Below are 14082 nucleotides of genomic sequence, written 5' to 3'. Positions count from 1 at the left end.
TCCTGAGAAAGCTGTTTCCTTTGCTTCCTCTGGTCCATGTTGAGTGTGGTACACACCATGTCACCAAACAGCACAGTGAGTATCTGTGGCACCCTGCTGTTCACAGGTACCACAGGACCCAAAAGGGTGCATGGATGGACTTCTCCACAAGAGGCCCTCATTGCATGCAGACACCTCCACCCTTCCACCTCAAACCACCAGAGGGAACCCTGTTAGGGATATATATATATGGAGGGTGGAGTTTGGCAGTCAGTCTGAGAGAGAGTTCAGAGAGTGTGCTGCCACTGAGAGCAGTGAAGATGCAGCACGTCTGCTGCTGGATTGAGGGCCCCGAGTGTGGCCGGAGGCAAAGAGGAGAGGAGAAAGGAGTTAAGGGGGCAGAGAAGCATCACACGCACACCCCAAGACACAAACCGGACACCGGGTCCGCGCCTACAGGGTCCTCTATACCCAGTAGGGATAACCGGCATACCAGGAGGCTTCCAGACCCCTGGTCATCCTGAAGCTACCAGCAATAACAGAACTAGGAAGCATGAAGGCCCCGGTGTCCAGGGATAGTGGTTGCCAAAGAAAGGTCCTACTACCAATCGGTCAGGTGAGAGAGCAACACAACACAGAAGCTAGGCCAAGTTCCAGGCTGGCTAGAAGCTTAGAGAGAGGGAGACATGGATTAGGAGGCCTTATACCCACTCACTGGGGAGAAGTCCTGTCTTTACACCAGTAAAGGTACTGAAGCAAACCCCCTGTGTGCGTGTCCGTCATTCCCCTTGACCTGGCCATCTCTCACCTGCATCCGTTCCATCAACTCTGCCCTGGGGGTCCGCTAAGCCTGTGGGGAGCAGAAACATCCCAGCTGCCATTTCATCACCCCCGGAGGTCTGCAGCAGCGCCGGTAACCATTACCGGAAACCACAGGTGGCGTTACGAAACAAACCATACACTAAAAATCCCTTTTTCAAGAGAGACCCCAGAGTACGGGCCCGGGAGCCGACTGCCGTGACATCCTAAGCAAAGTAAAAGGCCCAGGTACCGAGTCCCCTATATCCCCCTGGGTGACACATCTCTCTTCCTGGCGTCACGAACAGGATTTCATGCCAGTTGCCACCGGGTACTGTGTGTCATATTGAACTGTGTTTTAACTGTGGTGAACATTCTGTGTTGTCCCAGAAGCAAACGGCAGAGAAAAGGTAATTGCTTATACCAGTCGGAAGCTGGAGCTGGAGTTCCTGGCCTTGGTCTGGGCTATCACTGAAAGATTCAAGCATTACTATGTTCACAGCCTTTACCGACAATAATCCCTTGACACACCTGGAGAGAGCCAGGTTGGGAGCCATGGAACAGCGTTGGGTGGCCAGACTGTCGAATTATCAGTTCACAATCAAGTACCGGGCAGGTCACAAGAATACCAATGCTAATGCCTTGTCGAGAATGCCCCACCAGACGGACACCGAGGATGAAATGGATGATCTCGAAGAAATTTAGCTACCTGCTTTCCACAGAAATGGAATGGTCCACGAGCAGCACACCTCCACAAGATGTCATGGTAGGACGCCAAACCCTCTACCTCATCCATCACAGCTGGAAGGAGACCCAGGACAGTGACCCGGTTGTCAGTCTCATCAAAAGAATGATAACCCAAAAAGGTTCTCACCTGGAGAAGAATGCTCCCCCACAAGCCAAACACCTGTGGAATGAGAGAAGCCGGTTGTTCATCTACAGAGAGAAGCTGTGCAGAAGGTATGTCAACCCCAAGACCCATGAAATGGTGTGATAGATTGTTGTACCTAGGACAGATATCCAGATGGTGTTAGAGGCCTACCACGACCAGGTAGGTCACTTTGGCTGGAAGAAGCTGGAAACCCTGCTGAAGGACCGATTCTATTGGGTTGGAAAGCGGAGTTCCATAGAAAGGTGGTGCCGGAATTGTGGACCCTGTAGCCTCAGAAGGAAAGACTACGGCAGCCAGAAAGCACCCTTGCAGTCCATCAAAACAACCCAACCCCTGGAGATTGTCGCTCTGGATCACGTCAAACTGTCACCCAGCAGGTCAGGCTACTCCTATGCCCTGACCATGGTGGATCACTATTCCCGGTTCCTGATGGTAGCCCCTGTCAAGGACCTGACAGCAGAAACTGCAGCAAGAAAGTTCCAAGCCTACTTCGCAGACCCCATGGATATCCGGAAAAGGTGCTCACAGATCAGGGCCCTGCTTTCGAAGCTGAGCTGTTCAAGGAATTCTGCCACCTGTATGGATGCAAGAAGATCCGGACTACACTATATCATCCGCAAACCAACGGTATGTGCGAGAAAATGAACAACATCGTTATAGACCTGTTGAAAACCTTACCTTTGGAAGAAAGGAACCAGTGGCTAGAAAAGCTACCTGACCTAGTGGACCTGTATAACCACATACCTGTGAGTTCTACAAATTGTACCCCAGCGTACCTTATGAGAGCAAGACCTGGAAAATTGCTCATGGACCTGGAGCTCGGAGTGGTAGAACCTGCTGCAGATACGTCCACTGAAGATTGGGACACAAGTCGGCAAGAGCAGTACAGGAAGGTACAGGCCTGTGTCGAAGACAGTCTAAGCAAGGTGAGGGAAAGACAGGAAGAGCAGGATAACAAACATGCACCAGCAGAACCCTTGGCACCCGGAGAGATAGTGCTAAAGTGGAAAAGAAGAGGTCACAAGCTCGATGACCAGTGGGAAAGAGAGCCCGACACTGTGTTAAACTCCAGATTTGACAACAGTAAAACCTGCCTGATTAGTAAGGATGGAGGTAAGACAACCGCAACAGTCTCAAGAGACCACTTGAAATTGTGCCCAGGTCTACTGAAGACAACGGAGGAAGAAGTACCTCCTATAGCACCGGAAGAACCCAAGGAAGATGTGCTTCACACAGTTCTCGGAGATTTCCCTGCAGACTGGCCTCAACTTGATAGAGCAGTTATTATACCAGTAATACACTTCTATCAACCACAAGAAGAACCTGTGGGTGCCCTAGAGGAACCTGCTCAGGAGCAGGAAGAGTCCCCAGTCAGAGGAGGATCACTCATTGAAGCAGAGCCTGAAGGCCCAGTAATCAGTGCACTTGCCAGTCCCATAGAGAGATTGAGGCAGTTTTATAATCTACCAGCACGTACACCTGATAGGTTAGCAGAGAGTGCATGCACAGACACCAGTATCACCCCAGTGCTATGAAGGTCCACACGCAGCACACAAGACCAAATCCCTGCCAGGTTTAGGGATTAAAATACAAAATGCCTAAAAGTGCAAATAGTTACCCAGTTGGGTATTGTCTATTGTGTATTGTGTAAACTGAAATTAATGTGTGCCTGTAGTTACCTGTCAGGGTACAGAGACTTGTAGGCTGAGGACTGTGAGCAGCCAAAAACTGTCCTTGTAAATAGTTCCACTCATCAAAACTGCCCCCCCCCCCGTTATTTGACCACTGAACAAAAACCCGTTTGGCGTGGCCGAAGATGTAGTCCAACACCTGGATCACCTATGCACTGTAGCCACGCCCAGGGCCTACGTTGAGGGTTTTCAGACGGGTCCCTCATGTTACTCATTTTACGCTTTCTTTGGTGAAATGGACACCGGGTTACGGGACTTACTGTAACTTTATTATTGTTATTGTTATTATAATTATTGTTATTGTTGTAACCTGTTACAAAATGCTTCAGTCCAGGAGTACTGAATTGGACTAGGGGGGAATGTGGCACCCTGCTGTTCACAGGTACCACAGGACCCAAAAGGGTGCATGGATGGACTTCTCCACAAGAGGCCCTCATTGCATGCAGACACCTCCACCCTTCCACCTCAAACCACCAGAGGGAGCCCTGTTAGGGATATATATATATGGAGGGTGGAGTTAGGCAGTCAGTCTGAGAGAGAGTTCAGAGAGTGTGCTGCCACTGAGAGCAGTGAAGACGCAGCACGTCTGCTGCTGGATTGAGGGCCCCGAGTGTGGCCGGAGGCAAAGAGGAGAGGAGAAAGGAGTTAAGGGGGTAGAGGAGCATCACAGGCTCACCCCAAGACACAAACCGGAGACCGGATCCACACCTACAGGGTCCTCTATACCCAGTATGGACAACTGGCATACCAGGAGGCTTCCAGACCCCTGGTCACCCTGAAGCTACCAGCAATAACAGGACTAGGAACTACGAAGGCCCCGGCGTCCAGGGATAGCGGTTGCCAAACAAAGATCCTACTACCAAGCGGTCAGGTGAGAGAGCAACACAACACAGAAGCTAGGCCAAGTTCCAGGCTGGCTAGAAGCTTAGAGAGAGGGAGACACGGATCAGGAGGCCTTATACCCGCTCACTGGGGAGAAGTCCTGAAGTGCACCCTTCCTAGCAAGTACCCTGGACCATACCTGCCGTTACACCAGTATAGGTACTGAAGCGAACCCCCTGTGTGCGTGTCCGTCATTCCCCTTGACCTGGCCATCTCTCACCTGCATCCCTTCCATCAACTCTGCCCCGGGGGTCCGCTCGGCCTGTGGGGAGCAGAAACATCCCAGCTGCCATTTCATCACCCCCGGAGGTCTGCAGCAGCGCCGGTAACCTTTACCGGAAACCACAGGAGGCGTTACGAAACAAACCATACACTAAAAATCCCTTTTTCAAGAGAGACCCCAGAGTACGGGCCCGGGAGCCGACTGCCGTGACATCCTAAGAAAGGTAAAAGGCCTCGGTACCGAGTCCCCTATATCCCGCTGGGTGACACATATCTGTAGCCCTATATACAGGCCCACTGACTGATTACAAGTTTGTAGACACCTGTGATGCTAATTAGTAGTGGACACAACTTGATTTAACATGTCCCTTTTGTCACATTATTTTCAGGGGTACCATCATTTCTGTCCAGGCCTATTTCATGAGTTTAATTTTTTTTTTAAATTCTGTGGAAGCAGGGTTGAAAAGCAATGTCTGATTTTCATTTGTTCATTTTCATAGATTTTTAATTTATTATTACTTTTGTCAGAGTCAAGTTATTTCTGTGACCATTGTGGGTTTTTCTTTCATTAAACGAGGGGTATCAACAATTTTGACCACGTATGTACTAGAGATTTTAGACAGCCAAAAAGACTGATACACATTATTTTCTGCCAATTGTTATCACCTTTTTGAGAAATGTGTGTGATATGGATAAGTGTTTTGTTGGACATTGTTAGGGGCCAGGGGCGGAACTACCGCCCGTGCAGCCGGTTCATTGAACGGGGGCCCCGAGGGAGAGGGGGCCCCTCCAGCCTCCAGCAGGGCCGCCATCAGGGCATGACTGCCCTGACTCCAGTATGGGGCCCGGCCGGTAGGGGCCCCCTCGGGGGCCCCCCTCTTGTGCGTCTCTCTCCTCATGGGGCCCCCGGCCCCATGCTATGCGCCGGATCCGGGACATTTCAGCGCTGAGCTGCGCTGTTGCAGCAGCGCCTTCATGATTCCCCTGACTTCCGGTCATGTGACGGTGCCGTCACATGGCCGGAAGTCAGGAGAACCTGCTGTCAGTGATTTGGACGAGCGCCAGGATTCTGCAGGGATCGCATGGGGGTAAGTACAGGGGCGGAACTACCGCCCGTGCAGCCGGTTCATTGAACGGGGGCCCCGAGGGAGAGGGGGCCCCTCCAGCCTCCAGCAGGGCCGCCATCAGGGCATGACTGCCCTGACTCCAGTATGGGGCCCGGCCGGTAGGGGCCCCCTCGGGGGCCCCCCTCTTGTGCGTCTCTCTCCTCATGGGGCCCCCGGCCCCATGCTATGCGCCGGATCCGGGACATTTCAGCGCTGAGCTGCGCTGTTGCAGCAGCGCCTTCATGATTCCCCTGACTTCCGGTCATGTGACGGTGCCGTCACATGGCCGGAAGTCAGGAGAACCTGCTGTCAGTGATTTGGACGAGCGCCAGGATTCTGCAGGGATCGCATGGGGGTAAGTATAACAAGTTTTATTTTTTTTAAAAATACAATTAACTAGGAGTGGAGAGATGGGAGATGAACATGTGTGTGTGTGTGTGTGTGTGGGGGGTGGGGAGATGGGAGATGCACATGTGTGTGTGTGGGGGGGGGGATGGGAGATGCACATGTGTGTGGGGGGGAGATGGGAGATGCACATGTGTGTGTGGGGGGAGATGGGAGATGCACATGTGTGTGGGGGGGGAGATGGGAGATGCACATGTGTGTGGGGGGGAGATGGGAGATGCACATGTGTGTGGGGGGGGAGATGGGAGATGCACATGTGTGTGGGGGGGGAGATGGGAGATGCACATGTGTGTGGGGGGGGAGATGGGAGATGCACATGTGTGTGGGGGGGAGATGGGAGATGCACATGTGTGTGGGGGGGAGATGGGAGATGCACATGTGTGTGTGGGGGGAGATGGGAGATGCACATGTGTGTGTGGGGGGAGATGGGAGATGCACATGTGTGTGTGGGGGGAGATGGGAGATGCACATGTGTGTGTGGGGGGAGATGGGATATGCACATGTGTGTGTGGGGGGAGATGGGAGATGCACATGTGGTGGGGGGGGATGGGAGATGCACATGTGTGGGGGGGGGAGATGGGAGATGCACATGTGGGGGGGGATGAGAGAGGTGCACATGTGGTGGAGGGGGATGAGAGAGGTGCACATGTGGTGGAGGGGGATGAGAGAGGTGCACATGTGGAGGGGGATGAGGGAGGGGCACATGTGGGGGAGGGGGATGAGGGAGGGGCACATGTGGGGGAGGGGGATGAGAGAGGGGCACATGTGGGGGAGGGGGATGAGAGAGGGGCACATGTGGGGGAGGGGGACGAGAGGGGCACATGTGGGGGAGGGGGATGAGAGAGGGGCACATGTGGGGGAGGGGGTGAGAGATGTGCACATGGGGGGGGATGTGAGCTGCACATGGGGGGGTTTGAGAGCTGCACATGGGGGAATTGGGAGTAGGGGGATAATGAGCTGCACATAACGAATGTGGGGTGGGGGAGAGTAAATGATAAATGATGATGGGGTGGGGAGAGCACGGACATGATATAATGAATTGGGGCAGGGGGTGCATGTAAATATTGAATGCGGGGAGCAGGAAGTATAGAGTAGGGGGCGTTGCGGATGCAGGAGTGTGACTGGTAACAAATTGGCGGAAAGAGTAGAGGTTCTAATTAAATTATATATTAAGTGCCTATTTACAGTTAATGGGGGCACAGTGGTGGATTACAATTTATATTTGGAATGGTAGGTTGCATAATAACTAACCATATATTGATGGTGGATGCACGTCTGTATTCAGCTGCGTAATGTAGAAGTTGGGGAATGTGCTCTAGATAACTGTGTTATTTTATGCAGAGACGAGTCCTGGCTGGAAGACGTGATGGCGGTCTGTGCTGGATGAAGGAGAAAAGCGAAGATGAATGACTTCACCTAGAGACGTCACCGGTGAGTCAGTCTATTACATGTACACTGTGTATAATGTCACTGGTGATCACTGTATTACCTGTACACTGACACTATATACAGAGCTCCTGTGTATAATGTCACTGGTGATCACTGTATTACCTGTACACTGACACTATATACAGAGCTCCTGTGTATAATGTCACTGATGATCACTGTATTACCTGTACACTATATACAGAGCTCCTGTGTATAATTTCACTGGTGATCACTGTATTACCTGTACACTGACACTATATACAGAGCTCCTGTGTATAATGTCACTGGTGATCCCTGTATTACCTGTACACTGACACTATATACAGAGCTCCTGTGTATAATGTCACTGATGATCACTGTATTACCTGTACACTATATACAGAGCTCCTGTGTATAATGTCACTGGTGATCACTGTATTACCTGTACACTGACACTATATACAGAGCTCCTGTGTATAATTTCACTGGTGATCACTAGATTACCTGGACACTTACGTTATACATACCATGTATAGAGCTCCCGTGTATAATGACACTTATGGTAATATTAGTAATGTGGTGGTAATATTCGTAATTTAGTGGTAATATGTGGTCTGGTCATGGTGTGGCAGTTTTTCTCCCTTCTGTGTGGTATTATTCAGTCACTATATTGTGGTAATATGTGGTCTGGTCATGGTGTGGCGGTATTCCCTGTATGTGGTATTATTGGTCACTTAAAAAAAAAATGTATATGACACATTCCCTTAAAGAAAACTAAATAAAAATATATCTAAAAAGAGTATTGGATATTTTAAGAAAATTTTAATAGGTTAGAGTAGGGCCCGCCCAGAAGAGTCTACCTTATCGTGGTGGCGGCTTTAAAAATCTTTTGGCCAAAACAAAAGCTGATGGCTATGTATGTGGCGCCGTCACATGGCCGAACGTCAGGAGAACCTGGTGGCAGCGACGTGGACGAGCGCCAGGATTCTGCAGGGATTGCATGGGGGTAAGTATAACAAGTTTTATTTTTTTTAAATACAATTAATTAACTAGGAGTGGGGGGAATCAGAGATGCACGGTGGGGGTGAGAGATGCACATGGGGGGGTGAGAGATGCACATGGGGGGGTGAGAGATGCACATGGGGGGTGAGAGATGCACATGGGGGGGTGAGAGATGCACATGGGGGGGTGAGAGATGCACATGGGGGGGATGAGAGATGCACATGGGGGGGATGAGAGATGCACATGGGGGGGATGAGAGATGCACATGGGGGGATGAGAGATGCACATGGGGGGGATGAGAGATGCCCATGGGGGGGATGAGAGATGCACGGGGGGTGAGAGCTGCACATGGGTGGGGTGAGAGCTGCACATGGGGGGGTGAGAGATGCACATGGGGGGTTATGTTTACATAACTTTGTTGCCTTATGAAGGGCAGGGGGGGCCCCCCAAAATTTCTTGCACAGGGGCCCACTACAGTCTGTGTCCGCCCCTGTTAGGGGCTGTCATTAAAAAGTAATTCATGTAATATCAAACATGTGGACCACATCAATAAAAGCCCAATGTCAAAAACTATAGCCTTCACATATCAGTCACGACGAACAGGTGGGAAATTTATCAAAGTGTTTTTGCCAAAAAAGTGAAGTAAAACCCCTTAAAAATCACAATATTTTATGCAACGTGGAGCTGCGTAAAAATTGTGTGACTTTTGTTATTTCTTGGTGTTTTAATGTCAGTTTGAAGCAGTGGAGCTGTTGAGGGGCTGAGATGGAGTGTGGCTATGCCGGACCATCATTCAGCAAAAGTGCCAGCATTTTGTACCCCGAGATATGTTATTTCGGTTGACTTGAGTAATATTTCTGGGGTGGCGCCTAGATGCACACATCACTAATAAGATGTGCTGAATTCATTGTGTGGTGTGCACCTCTTAATGAATTTGGCACATCTTAATCCTGCACGGTCCTGGTGTACGACGTGCCACTCTTAAAAAACCAAGGTCTAAGACTTTTGAAAATGGCCATCTGAAATACCTTATCCTCAGCCACCGACTACATTTACATGGCAGCATTTTGGTCAGTATTTTACATTAGTATTTGTTAACACCTATTACGCACACGCCCGGACTGACTGGCGTGAGCATGGTTAGTGATCCCACTGGACCATGAACCGAAGAGTGCCTGGAGGGGCGTGACTAAGTATCAACTCGGTCCGACCTAGGTCAGACGGTGGCTCAGTCGACTCCGTGAACCAGGGAGGAACCGAGCAGAGGGACCAGGTGCTACTCCAGGTCAGACCGTGGGCACAGCTGTTGACCCACACTGGGGAATGCAGGAACAGGCAGGTTAGGCTGGCATACAGACAGGTGGGTACTGGCAGGCACGGCTGGTATGCAGACAGGTGGGTACTGGCAGGCACGGCTGGTATGCAGACAGGTGGGTACTGGCAGGTAGAAACGCAGGCAGGATAGGGACCAGTACAGACTGGGATACAGGAACAGAGCTACAGGTACGGTAGACAAGCAGAGCAAAACCCGCAGGTGCGGTAGACAAGCAGAGCAGAGCAATACCCTCAGGTGCGGTAGACAAGTAGAGCAAAACCCACAGGTGCGGTAGACAAGCAGACCAGAGCAAAACCCGCAGGTGTGGTAGACAAGCAGAGCAGAGCAAAACCTGCAGGTGCGGTAGACAAGCAGAGCAGAGCAAAACCCGCAAGTGCGGTAGACAAGCAGAGCAGAACAAATACACACAAGGTGCTTACAATGAAGTAGTGAGTGGACACTAAACTCACAAACAGAAGTACAGAGACAACGAGTTGGAGTTAGGTGCAGGTTCAGACACTGCAGGAAAAGGGAAGATACGGACATAGAGACAAACAAGTAATGGGCTAGGACACTGTTCAGACAGGAACTGAACCAGGAACAAGATACAGGAACGAGCCTGCGAACTCAGCCCCCAGGGTGGCAGAAACAGACTAGAAGTCACAGATACAGGTAACGGGCCTGGGTATACAGCCCCCAGGGTGGCGGAACAGAATAGAAGTCACAGATACAGGTAACAGGCCTGGGTATACAGCCCCTAGGGTGGCGGAGAAAAACAAGATACAGGACAGGACCTGGCAACTCAGTTGCACAGAACACACTGAAAGAAAGTGTTGCTCAGACACCTCCTACTGGGTGGAGGGGGTTTAAGTATCCAGTGACTCACAGCAATAGGCTGGGGATGCATTAGGACTGTGCACACAGTAACTATAAGAAACAGGCAGTAACCGCGCCGCCGCCCTAAGCAATCAGACAAGATACATGCACACAGCAGGTACTGGAGCAAAGTGTGCAGCCTGGACTGATAGGTAAGATGGCGATCTTGCATGGTGGGAGGTGGTAAGCCATGCCAGCAAGCCGCCAGGGATGTTACAATACCTGCTACCTGTGCTGTACATGTAGGGCGGATGTCGATAAGGGGTTAAATCAAGTTTCGCTGCCTTATTGGAAGTAAGGCTACAGAGAGAAAATAAAGTCTTACATTCCCCTTAGCCGCTTGTTTTCAGTCATCAGGGCGGTGCAGAGGGCTGTTACATTCTCTGATGAGTACATAGTGAGTGTGCTATATTCACTCCCCTGCAGTATATTGATTGACAGTTTGCTCTGCACACACACACAACAGAGTAAATAGTATTTTTGGAGGGGACAGGTTGTCTGCTACTGCTTCCTCTCCGCCATCTTGTGACTGCAGCTCTGACAGTCCGGAAGTCACTGTTATTGGTTACAATTTCTCTTAAGCCTCTTAATATAAGTCTATGAGAGCCTCTTTCTGAGTCTTATTGACTTACAATCAGAAGTGACTACTGGTCAACCGAGCAAACACTGGAGTGACAGGCCAGACACAACTCAGGTCAAGTGGTGCAGAAGAGGACCAGAGTTACGCTAGGAACAACAAAAGATGGCAACTGGTAAGTATTTTACTAGATACCCATCCAATGGTGAAATGAAAAACAAATTAGTGGCACTTTCATTTTTTTAAACATTTTATGTAGGATTTCAGCAACACCACCCCAGAAAATAACTGTAGACGAAACTATAAATACCTCACTTTTTAAAAAATAAAATAAAAGTACACGTGCTTAGAAAATAATGTGTCCAATACTGGACTGGCAGAAGGAAGTGCTAACAGTCCACTGGTTAGGGGGCACAAAATACTTGCCTTGCCCCAGGTACTGGTGACCCACACAATGCCACTGTGGGTAAGTCATCATTAATTTAGTCCTGGACAAAATTTTATTTGTTTCCATACATAGCCTTTGGTGCTGGTGCTAATCTGGGCTCCTGAGGGTGAATTCAGTCTCTTTTCCCCTCTAACAGTTTTCAATATAGTCACTTCTTTCTTCATCCTAACCAGGTTAAATGGCAAAGATTGATAATTTTTTGTAATCTTTACAAGAAATATGATATTTAATGGTAAGACAACTCCTAAAAGGGTTTTCATATATATATATATATATATATATATATATATATATATAGGATAGGGATTCAGTATCAGATTTGGTGGGGGTCTGACACTTGGCGCCCCACAAATCAGCTATTACCAGCTCTGGCAGCAGCAGGATGTAAACAGTGTGTGTACAGCAAAACAACACAGCTCCATCACACTGGTTAGTGGCCACTCCTGGGTACTGCAGATTAGAACCTATAAAAAAAAAGTTGTGTAGCAGCTGTTGTAAATTCATGAAGCATTCACTCATATTTTTTTCTGCATTTTGAAAATACAAATTTGAAGCACCTTCTATATGACAATAAACTTACAGTGCATTGTGAAAGTATTTGGCCCCCTTGAACTTTTCTATCTTTTGCCACATTTCTGGCTTCAAACATAAAGATATAAAATTCAAATTTTTGGGGGAAGAATTAACAACAAGTGGAACACAATCGTGAAGTGGAACGAAATTTATTGAATATTTTAAAATTTTTTAACAAATTAAAAACTGAAAAGTGGGGCGTGCAATATTATTCGGCCCCCTTGAGTTAATACTTTGTAGTGCCACCTTTTGCTGCGATTACAGCTGCAAGTCTCTTGGGGTATGTCTCTATCAGTTTTACACATCGAGAGGCTGAAATTCTTGCCCATTCCTCCTTGCAAAACAGCTCAAGCTCATTGAGGTTGGATGGAGAGCGTTTGTGAACAGCAGTTTTCAGCTGTTCACAAACGCTGTTCAATTTTTTTTCTCTGCAAATTTAATTATTATTATTATGTTCTAGGCTCTGTAGAGGCATCAGAACATTATAAACATAAGATGTAGATAAAAAAGTCACAGCCTAGTTTGAAGAGGTCTGGGGTTTAAGCAGGCGACAATGGTCAGAAGAGGACTGTATTGGGGAAAGGGAGCAGCTGAAGGTGAGCAGAGAAGTGAGTATTATTTTTTTTAAACTTTTTGCTGGTAATGTTCAGAAAAATGGTGGCATAAAGCAAATTACAAAAAAAAACCAGTAAACTGGAGAATATGGATTTTTGTAAGATTCAAGTAGGATTCAATTCCACTTGAACAAATTTGCCAATCTCTACTAGCCAGTGCATATTTCAAAACAAGATAATTCTTCTATTTATCTATTCACCGGCATTATGAAATTAATTCAAGCTGAAACATGTGAGGATTTCCAGAGATACTCCTCTCACTCACTTGTTATCACCTGTAGAAGAGTTTTATGTTCTATAATAGGCTATCATTTCAATCTGTATTAACAAGCCTAGATTTGGACTTCTGTAGAAGTTTACTTTAGTGTTGCCACACCAGGATTATTCATTCTTACTTACAAAGGCAAATTATACTGAAATACCAAGGGAGGTAAATACTTTTTAACACGGCAACTGCATTTTTAAAATATTTAAGTGAGCATATGACAGACAAGCATGGACAAATTCCTTCATCTGTTTTGGTCAAATGCCACTGACAAAATCTATTTAATTCACATTTAAGAGCAGACAGCATTTAATGACTTTCCCAGGATTTAAACGTTTATTTATTTATCATTTTAATACAGACTTATGTTAAAAAAAATATGCTCCAATTCTTGGCACTTCACATTGGCTCTTCCCGCTGCCCTGATGCGTTGGCAATCGGGGTAATAGTGTTTGGGATTGATGATAGCTGTGAAGTGTCCAAAGACACAGGTGACATCAAGCTCTGGTGCTAGTAATAGAGAGGTGTCTATCAGACACCCCCATTACTAACCCAGGGAAAAAACGAATGACACACAAACAAATACTTTATTGAAATAAACACTCCCCGACACTTTGCCTGTTTCACTTCTTTATTTTAAAAAAAAAATCTCACGCTAGTGCAGCGAATGGAAACCTGAAAAAAACATACACACATAACACAGAGAAATAAAACAAAGACACATTCCATCATTTACTACTTCATTAAAAAAAAAAAGTTCCCAGGCAGGTCCGACGTAGTCCAAGCGAATCCAATGAAATTCAGTGAATCCTCCTTACAAAGAGCAGCATGACCCTGAAGTGGCTGTTTGCAAAGCCTATGGAGCGTCATAACAAGGCTCCATAGGCTTAGTACCGAGGATTCAATGGACTTTGTTGGATTCGCTTGGATTACATCGGATTCATGTCATACAAGGTGTATGAAAGACTAAGTGCAAAACAAAGGGAAGGGGGGAAAGGGAGCCCAGACTCTAGGGAAAGGGGGGAGTGGA

This window comes from Phyllobates terribilis, unplaced genomic scaffold, assembly GCF_046119375.1.
Source record: "Phyllobates terribilis strain yellow unplaced genomic scaffold, ASM4611937v1 Scaffold_11__3_contigs__length_659146591, whole genome shotgun sequence".
NCBI classification, from domain to species: Eukaryota; Metazoa; Chordata; class Amphibia; order Anura; family Dendrobatidae; genus Phyllobates; species Phyllobates terribilis.
The sequence above is the reverse complement of the archived record's forward strand: the minus strand, read 5'-3'. Positions refer to the sequence as shown.